The sequence below is a fragment of the Talpa occidentalis genome, unplaced genomic scaffold, assembly GCF_014898055.3.
Source record: "Talpa occidentalis isolate TD23 unplaced genomic scaffold, MPIMG_talOcc4v2.1 talOcc4.8, whole genome shotgun sequence".
NCBI classification, from domain to species: Eukaryota; Metazoa; Chordata; class Mammalia; order Eulipotyphla; family Talpidae; genus Talpa; species Talpa occidentalis.
This window is the reverse complement of record NW_023605194.1, coordinates 11,764,781-11,774,885: the sequence shown is the minus strand read 5'-3', so window position 1 is coordinate 11,774,885 and position 10,105 is coordinate 11,764,781. Positions and strand designations below refer to the sequence as shown.

The window sequence follows — 10,105 nt, the reverse complement described above, 5'->3', positions numbered from 1 at the left end:
TGATTTATCTTGCTGAGTTCTGAAGATGTGGCTATCAAGCTTGGAAAGAGATCTAGTAGGGAAATCAGACAAATGATAATTAGGAGAATTTAACAGGCATGCAAGAATAATACTGTGTAGGATGTTAACTGAGATGTGCTGATAAGACCAGTTGCTACAGGTGATGGTAATAAAAATCTGGAAGTTCTGGTTTGCCAGAGTATCTCACACCCCAATAAGCTCTTGGCTTCAGAGATTAAAAATTGAAGCTCTTTGGTTTGTGCAAAACTTCATGAATAGAAGAATTCTTTTCTTTGCTATACCTGCTCCCCAATATCTTCAAAGTGTGTGTATTTTTGTTGGCATTTCTGGCACCACAATTCTTTAATATGCAAAAGGTATCGAACTCTGATGGATATAGTTCTTACAAAGTTTCAGTTCTTGTTATTTCATGCCTCTTTGTGTATCTGGGGGTGGGGGGCTTGTTTGTTTGTTTAATCCAAAAAGGGGCATAATGACTGTTTCATGCCTCACAGAGATAGCATGCACTTCAGAAAGGCCTTCCCCCCCCCCCCCCCCCCACCCCCCGCATTCAGGTTGACCTTGACAAAATGATGTAACCTCTCTGAGTCTCAGCTCCCTGTCTGTAAAATGGGGATGGTAATTCCTATTCACAGGGTATTGTATTAAGTGGGAACATATGGAAAGTACCTTGTATGAGTCCTTGCACATTTGGAGAACTCAACAAGACCTAGTTAGCCACTGATGGATGATCATAATGAGGATGACATTCAGAAATCATTGATGTTAACAACACGAGGTAGCTTTGTTGCCCTCAGTGCCCTTCTGGAGTATTCTGTCCCAGGAAAGGAGAATCTACCATATGTCAAGTTGGTTGAAACCATTTAAAATGAGGGCAAATGGAAAGAGGTTCAGGATTTAGGATAATACATGGAGATGTAACTATAGAATGAGATTTTAGTCCTTTGACCTAATGTTAAAATCTCAGTATATTCCAAAAAGGCAGCCCTTTTCCAACTTTAATAAATTCCCTGGAGAGCTTATTAAATTGCAGATTGTGATTCTGTACCTGAGAGTAGGATTTGGGGATTAAGACTGCGTTTCTAACAAGATCCCAAGTGATGGAAATGCTGCTGCTTCAGCAAGATCTGGAGAAGATTGTAGAACTATGATTCCAATCTGCTTGTAAATTCCACTCCTTTCAACCAGTTATTATTTTCTGTTGCTTTATATTAAACTGCATTATAATTTTCATTTTAAATTGGCAGGGCCCTTGCTACTTTCTTACCCTGGCTTCTCTGTCTATTATTTAAATAATGTTTTAAAAAATATATATAAGAAGAAAAACAGTGACAACAACTAATATTTAAAAAGAGGTTACTATGTACCAGAAACTGTTTACTAATTCTTAGCATATCCCTTCCGGTAGGTGCTATAATTATCCTGACCTTACAGGTGAGGAAATGAAGGCACAGGTAGGTTAAATAACTTGCTCAGGTTCCTGTGTGTGGTAAGCCAGGATCACTTCAGGGGGTTACTTAAAGGAGCCCTTATAAAACAGACCACAGTGGTGGGGCCTCCCTGGTGTTGCAAGGGGTTAAGTGTCAGCACTATGAAGCAATCCACAGGTACTGCAGCACAAGTTCGATCCCCGGCCAGGGAGCTGACCCACATGGCATAGCAGACCTCTTCTGTCTCACCCACTGCTCCCCTCAGCAGTGTATTTCAGTAGATCTGCTGTTCTGCTCCCCACTCTGTCTCTGGCAAATTTTCTCACTCCCTACACCTCTGGCCTGTACCCCAATTCTTGTATGCATAAATAAATAAATCTTAAAAAAAAAATCAGGCTGTAGTGTTGGCTGCAACAACCTCTGCTGATTTATCATTTTTTGTTACTCGCAGTTTGGTTTCATCATGTTTCATAAAATGTCAAGCCCACCTTCCAGGAACCAGCTACTGTGGTATTCATCCAGAAATTTCATCCAATTACTCATGCAGAATAACTGCAGAGTTGGGTGCTGGGCAGGAGTAGCTAGCGTGGCCCCTGGGGCTGGACCCCACCCAGTGTGCTCAGCTGTGGTTTGCTATATAAAACTTTTTAGAGTGAAGCTGGTGAGGGTGAAGGTTTCAGAGAGCAGACATATGCTGTAGAGTGTCTGGATCCTTTCCCTAGAGTGTCAATCCAACTTTCATCAGCCAAATATTATTTTCTATTAGTTTTAATTGCATTTCAGTAAATTTTCATTTTCATCTTAAATTGGCAGGACTCTTGCTGCTTTTCTACTCCTGGCTTCTCTTTAAATAAATGTCTAAAAACCATGGGTGCTTTGGTGGTGGGTGTGGTATAGTAAGACCACCAGAGGGGGAGATCCTATACCTCTAAAACACAAATAATGATGTAGGCCAATGTTAACTCAATAAAAAATAAGAAGAGGAAGAATAGAGATAAGAAAACAAAGAATAGAGATAAGAAAACAATGCACAGGAATAATAAGATGACCTGCAGGTAGGGTCTGCACTATGGGTTGTGGGCCGTGCCTGTGTGAGCTGCGGTGGATAGACTGAGCATGTTTAGGATGAGGACCGGGGAGTGCTCATTAAGGGCATACATGGTGAATTGGGTATACCCTGGAGCATATTGCTCAGCACCCTTGGCTAACCGGAGCCCTGCCTTGGCCAGTCACTCTTCTTGGCCTTCATTTTCCTCCTATCTAAATGAAAAGATTGGACAGGATGGGAATTTTTCAAAGTCTGTGTTTATTTTTAAGCCATGGAATTCTTTTCAAATAGAGGCTTATCTGGAAGCCCAGCATATAATGCTGATGTGCTAAAATTCCTCTCGTGGAAGTTGGGGTGGAGCCCAGAGTCAACCCTTCCCCCCTATTCCTTACCGATCCCAGAGAAACCTCATTATTCTGTGTGTGAGCTTGAAAACAACTGGTCAGTCCATCTAAGTGCTCCCCTAGCTTCCAGGCTGCCTGTGCCTGTCTTCTCAGAGGACAGGGCATAGGTATAAGAGGCTACTGATTAGGAGACATATTTGACTACTAAAGGCAATTTTGTTCTTGACTCTATTGGTTGGTTATTAGGAACCCTAAAAAAGTTTAGCAAGGCAGGGCCTCCCCGGTGGCGCAGCGGTTGAGCGCTGGGTTGCGAAGCTGCCCGCGGCCTCTGAAGCTCCGGTTCGATCCCCGGCTGCTCCCTGGCCACCAGAGGAGGGTCCCACATGGCGCGCAGACCTCTCCTGCCGCCCGCTGCTCCCCTCAGCAGTGTACTTCAGTCCTTCTGCCTGCTCTGTTCCCCGCTCTGGCTCTGGTGAATTCTCTCGCCCTCCCGCGCTTCTGACTGTACCCAGTGCATGTATAAACAAAACAAACAAATAAATAAATAAAAGCATGCCTCTATTAAAAAAAAAAAAATTAAAAAAAAAAAAAAGTTTAGCAAGGCATCCTCAGCTCAGTGTTGACTTATTTTGGAAGACTTTAAATGCCTTTTTTACCCCTGTATCATTAAAGTACCTTAAACTACTTCTCAGAAGACATGAAAGTTGAAAGCAGGCAGAGACAAACCATTAAGATTTTTTAAATTAAGTAGGAAATTAGTTTGCATGAGGCCATAAATAAGTGGTTGCTTTCATTAAAGACGAGGTACGAATGTTTTATTGTCATTAAATTATTAAGTAGGCAGAGTAATTAAATTTAAAGTCCCCCAAATTAAAGTGGAGAGTGAATAGGCATCAGTTATTTGAAATAAGATTCTTATTCTCATTAAAGTGTGGCCAGTTTTTTCTCTTACTAACTTTGGATGTAGCTTCTGAAGAAGAGGTTGTGGACCAGCCTGGTAGTAGTGCCCATGGAGGGAAAGATCCAGGGGAGAGGCAACGAGGTAGTGATATTCCCAAGGGACCTCTGTCTTCTGAGTGTTTATTCTGCTTTCTGACCTCCCAACAACAAAAGTGTAGTCCTTTGTGTATAGCACAGTCAATACATTTTCCTCCTTTAGTCTTGTAAGCTTGAAACTCTGTGTGAAATATTTGCAATTGCTGTGGCTGTATGTCATTTGTGAGCCAAATGGAGCTTAATGTAGAAGTTATAAAAGTCCAGACGGTGGACAGTCATTACTATTCAACCTAATGCTTGCTCTCCTTACAGTGAGAGAAATGTAGACTCTCCTCAGACGGCAATAATTTTCTTTCTTTCACACTTCATCATTGTAACTTTTTTTAAAGGTACAGAAAGACTGAAATCCCCCAGTTCCTATAGCTTATTTGTGTGAAACGAGTCACTAAAGAGATGTGCCTGTTGTTTTTGCAGGGAATGTAGACTACCTTTTAATCCCCTTTAGCTGACTCAAGCTGACTGGGTAGGATGATAATCAGGGCAGATGAAATAGATAAGGAGGGGGAGGGTAAAGGGAGTGGAAAACAAAAAGTCCACCATTGTCAACTTCCTAGTTGTGATGGGCGACGTAGCAAGCATCTGATGCCAACCAAGTTCTGCTCCCATATTTGAAAAGGTTCATGCAGTAACAGGTTGATATTAGTGAGTTGGCAATCTTGTGGCTTCTTTCAATAGAACGCTTGGGAAGAGCTTGAGAATGTTGAGATTGAACCATTTGATTACATCTCAGGAGGACACAGTGATTGAGTCACACAGATGTGAGGTCTGCTCCTCTGCCTACAAGCTGTGACTTTGAAAAAGATGGCGGGAGCTAAGGAGAGCAGGAGGTAAGGAGAGCAGTCTCCGGTGTTCGGCTGGGTTCCCCTCATCACAGCCTTTTTAGAAGCTCTGCCCATGGACTCCGGTGCTTTGTGAATGAGATTAATTCAGAAGAATCTCATCAAAGCAGAATGTGATTCAGAAAAAATGATTCCCTTGACATCAGTAATAACCTTCTCCACCCTCCACCCCCACCATACAGTCTTCAGTGTTCAGGGTTTTTGCAAAGCTTGAGCAGCCTTTCGATATACTCCAACTTTCTGTACTGCTAAGCACATGTCCTGGATCCCATTACCATCCTTTCGGCATGGTGTCTGGCATCTTCTCTAGCTTAATTGTTTGCCCAGAGCTGTTTTAATACAGGCATCCAAGGGGTGGTCTCTATTCTCACAGCTTGTACCTAAGTCCTAGCTGTACCCCTTGTTAATGGAGTGACCTTGGATAATTTAACTTCTGTTTCATTTGCCTCATCTTTAAAATAAGATGGAGACGATAATAGCCCTGCCCTAGAGGATTATAGGAAGTCAGTGAGGGAATCTTTGCTCAATGCCTGCAGTGACCCCTCCATGAATGTGAGCTATTGTATAATAATGAGGTCATTCTGTTTGCAGCTTATGAAACTGAGATATATGGTGACCTTATGTAATATGCATTGACATTATCTTAGTAAAGCCCATAAAATTTTATTCCCATTTACGAAAACAATTATGTGGGATCCACTTGGAAATTCAAAGTGGAAATGGGGTCTTATAGCACAGAGATAGGTGTGTGCTATAAAGACCATTTCTTGGTTAAGCCCTCATCAAGAGTTCTTTGTGTGTTTCAAATGCAAGTTCTTTTAGTTCTTGAAATTAATGTTTCCAATGGTCTCACACAGCAAATCTCGGGTTGGGACCAGTTATCTGGGCTTATAACTTGAGTATCATTGGAACACAAGTTCACGGGAGATCACACATTGATCCTTAAATTTTTCCTGTGCCCTTCTAGTTAGAGTCTAGAAGATTCTTCTTATTGAATTTGACCTTTTAAGAAATTTGGTTTTCAACTTTCCCAATGGAATCATTTTTCTTATGGAATTCAATTTGCTTCCAGTTTCTGTCTCTCTGCTTAGTTTAACGGATGAGGCCAGCATCCTTTGAATGTTTTGTTATTGATATCTGCTATTTTCACCCTCAGTCCTGTCATAAATTACATTATGACAGGCTGTGTCTCCTGTAATTGCAAAGCAGATGTAGGTCAGGTCTTTTAACATAATCTGACGTCAGAAGTGCTGTTTGCCTAAGAATATGTGGTATCTGTGTGACCAGGACATGGCGGATTTGCTGGGGCTGGGGGCGTAGTTACTTACAAACAGAGCCAGGCCCCATGACCCAATGAGGCCATCCCAGTAGAGCCATACTGACAGTTGGAACCATCACAGTTATATATTCTGTGTGGTTTTGACAAGTCACTAAATTCCTCTGGCTTGAGGAGTTCTCACCTTTGACACTACAAAGGATATATCTGTAAAATCCATCTCCTTTCTTAGAGCAGTGTTTTCAAGTTGTGGCAAGTTAATATTTGGGGTTGGGGTTTCTCTGGTTGAATAATTTAGGAAGTGCTTTTTTCTTTATTCTCTTAAAGAATGACAAGGCACACATGCTCATTAATGTCCAGAGAAGTCCATGGTCAAGAAACCTCTTTAACAACGTTTAATCAACCTTCTCCTGCATATAGATGAATGTGCATGTTTCATTTATGAATTTTGCTGACTTACAACTACTTTCCTGGGAATAGTTCTGAGGAGCCTGGTTTGGGAAGGACTTTTTCCACTTTCCTAAGATGAGTGAGTTATGGGAGGTGAGTAACACACACATGGCATGGACTTTGCAATGACGTTGTAGAAGCACCACTGCCCCTTAGAAAACACTGAGTGTTTTTAACAGTTTTTAAACAGCTGGTCTGGATTCTAATAAATCGCCCATCTCATTATCTCTGGTTCAACCGACAAAAGTCAAATTTGGAGGACTGACTAGAAAGAGACTATCTAATAGGATTAGTTGTTCAAAAGTCAGCATCTCAATGTCAGATTGTCTCTCCTCTCCACACCCCATTCCACCTTATAAAAGGCAAGGCGTCAGTGCAAGTTGCTTTTGAGTTAAGAGTCTTGTGTTTGGGCCCAGCAAATAGCTGCGGCACTACACTTGGTTTCTTTTTCCCCCTGTCACTGAAAATCAGGTAGGAATCATAATCTGAGATTTCAAGCCAGCAGGGAAAACTAGCTTCCATGACATTTGAAATGAAAGCTCAAGAGAATTAAAAAAATGCAACAATAAAAGACTTCTGTTGTTTCCTTATGGTAAAAATCCCGAAACGCTAACAAAAAAAGCATTAGGGTTCAAACAGGGAATCAATCTCATGAGAATGCTAAGCATTAGGCCTAATCAGGAGATTTCAATAAATGCGACTGGCCTTGCGGTGGCAGCTAACATATGACAGCCCTGCAGATGCCAAGCATTTTATCAATGAGTGGTCCAGTTGTGATCCTTTGTCTGGCGCCTGGTGCTTCGGCCAAGTCAGGAGGACGTTATCAGGGGCAGAAAGTTCCAGACAGTGACTTGGAGTGAGGAATGGAGGATGGGGTCACCCATGAGTATGGCTGTCCCTAGAGCCTTTCAACACAAACAAAAAATGCAGCCAGGTGGGGGTAGAAAACAAACCGGGAATGTCCGCCCATCAAACTTTATATTTAAACAATGTGATCATACAGTCTTTCCTTTCCGTGGGGAGGTCCTGGGGCCATGTGTTAATATCTCAGAATGGTTTCTGGACCTTCATATCTTCATTGCTGGAATTAAATGTTCTGCTATCACACTTAAAGGATTATGTCAGTGTCCTTCTGCCACCTAGCTAATACATGTCTCCGAGGCTAGGGATATTTGCCCTGAGGATCTTTCCCAGTTAAACTATGTCTTTATAACCTTTCCATCTTGCAAAGGCGCTGGTGTTCAAAAATAACTGGGAGAAAACTTGGACGGTGGGTGGCGGGTAACCCAATCCAGCATCAGGGCATGGCTGACTAAAGGAAAAAATGCCTCTTTCCTGAGCCTTTCCGGATGAGGTCATTGTTTTCAGACAGCCTGTCCCTAATACAAAGACTCCAAGTCCACGGCTTGTCATAGCAGCGTTTGTCAGGGGACGGCATTCAAAGCTGTGGTGAACGGCCAGACTGATAGTAAAACGAGCCTCCCCAATTTAGAGTGCTTTTGTTAAATCCTAGTATTAAAAAAAGTTATAAAAAGCCCATCTGGTGAGATGATAATTCATTGAATGTAAACAGGAGGCAGAAGGCTCAGGAAAATCAATCCTTTTCTTTCTTTGACTCATGTGTTCTGAGTTATAAAATGACAGTAGGCAAAGTCTGGGTTCCGGGTTGTGCAGAGTGGAGGGAAATCTGAGGATGTTCTGGGCACATCTGGCTTTCCAGAAGGGACGGTTTTCTGCAGGTGTGGTGTCCGTGAGCTGACGCCTTCTGAAGAGTGGGTTTTGGAATGGGAAGGAGACAGAGCAGCGGGATTAAGGGGATGAGAATTCTTGTGCAGGAGGAAGGACTAGAATCACACAGGAAACTCCTCATTCTTCCTGAGCTGGCCCTGGCACACCCTCTGGGTGACACACCCTCCCTGGAGACCAGCTCAGCCCACAGACTCCTGTCCTGGGAGGAAAGCCAGGGCCCCAGCCTTTCCTCTGACAAGTGAGTCTCCCTTGTGCCGGCCACCTAGTGAAGAAACGCCAAGGTCTCAGGGCCCTGTGCTCGTCAATGACCTGGAAACCTGCAGAGCTCATGGACCCTCTTCACGTCGTCGAAGACACCCAAGGTTTGACTGTCCCCTTCATAAACGTGGCATGTGTGCTCTCTCATGGGGAGGGATGCAAGGACTTTCTATTGGTTAAAATTGCTTCGTGTTTACAACGTTAACTCTCCAATCTTTGAATGGGCATAACAAATGCAGCTCTTATATAGCAACATTTTTACAGATCACAGACACCGACACCACTGTTGGGTAGTAGGAGTCCAGCTCAGTCAAATGAAATGTAGGTAGGTTGGCCAGCTGGAGCACTTTCAAAGGAGTCCTTGATGTGGGCCAGCTCCTGTGCTCCCGTTTCTGCTCCCGGGCTCTTTGTTTACATCGCGTTTCCATGACAGCACCTCTGCCTCAGCATAGCTTTGAGATGAAGTCTTTTGCCACTGTTGATGTAGTTTTTGTGATCCTGGGTGGAGCACCCTGGATGTTTTGTTTGTGTGTGTCTGCCATTCCTGCTGAGCTCCCCCTACAAGTGTGTTTTAGGGGAGACTTGGTCCCCTGGTGAGAAGGGCTTCAGGAGGGACTGTGCATCCTGCTCAGCATCCCTGGGATGACAGCCAGAACCACAGCTTCAGAGGCCACCCAGTGCCGCCTGCTCTATTGAAACCAGCAGACTGTGTCAATTGGTGCGGTTTCTTTTTCTCCTGGGCCTCTTAAGAGAGTATAACGTCTTTTGGTTTCTGGAGAGTAGGCAGGTGGGAGTTCCGTGTAAGGCAGAGGCGCCTTGTACCCTCCCCCTTCACTTCCAAGCTCTGTCTCTGTTTACCAGGACCTCCAGCCAGCTGGGATTTGCCTCCATAGTGTGGACTATGGAGCCTAGGCGTGCTGCCCCGCACATGTACACACTTGTTGGAGGTACGGAAGAATTACAGGTTGGCACGCTCTGTGGTTGATGAGTAATTCACGGTGACTTCTTGTGCCATAAAATTTTTGCCTGTAAATGAACATTATTTCAAAAGACAATCCTGATTGAAAAATCTGGAAATGTGGTTTTGTGTCCTTATTGATCTGTCTTAGGCATTCACTGGAAAGACAAATGTTGACAAACATCAGAATAATAAAGTAAAAGCTAACAATGACACCGTGAAGGCAATGAGCCAAGAACTAGGCCCCAACTTTTTCCACTTCTTTTTTTTTCTAAAATATCACATGACCTGATATTTACAAAGCACCTCTGGATTCACTGGGACACTCTGGGCTCTCCTAAAGGATGAAATCTGCATTTTAATGATAAAACTGTGCCTACTAATTGCTATTAGTGCATGACTGATATTTAGAATCGTCAACTACAATTTGGTGGTTTTTCTTAAAGCAAAGGCATCTTGGAGATAAAATTAGAATATCTCAAGATGTCTGTGTGTCTCTATTTGAATAAATTAAAAAATGCCGCTGTCTCCCTTGCACTATAAAAAAGAGTGGATTTGATTTGATTTCCAGGAAAGCTAGGTCAGCTTTTGGAAACGCTATGGTGACAGAGAGATTATAAGTAAACACTAAGTCCTAGAGCCGATTGTCTTTTTAGTGGTCAAACTGGAAAGAGAT

The 10,105-nt window shown here is 43.0% G+C and overlaps 1 pseudogene; it reads left to right on the top strand.

Annotated features, from left to right (window-relative positions):
- LOC119234171 (caspase-7-like) overlaps nt 1-580 on the top strand; it is a 19,055-nt pseudogene extending 18,475 nt beyond the window's left edge.
- The last annotated feature ends 9,525 nt before the right edge of the window (nt 581-10,105 follow it).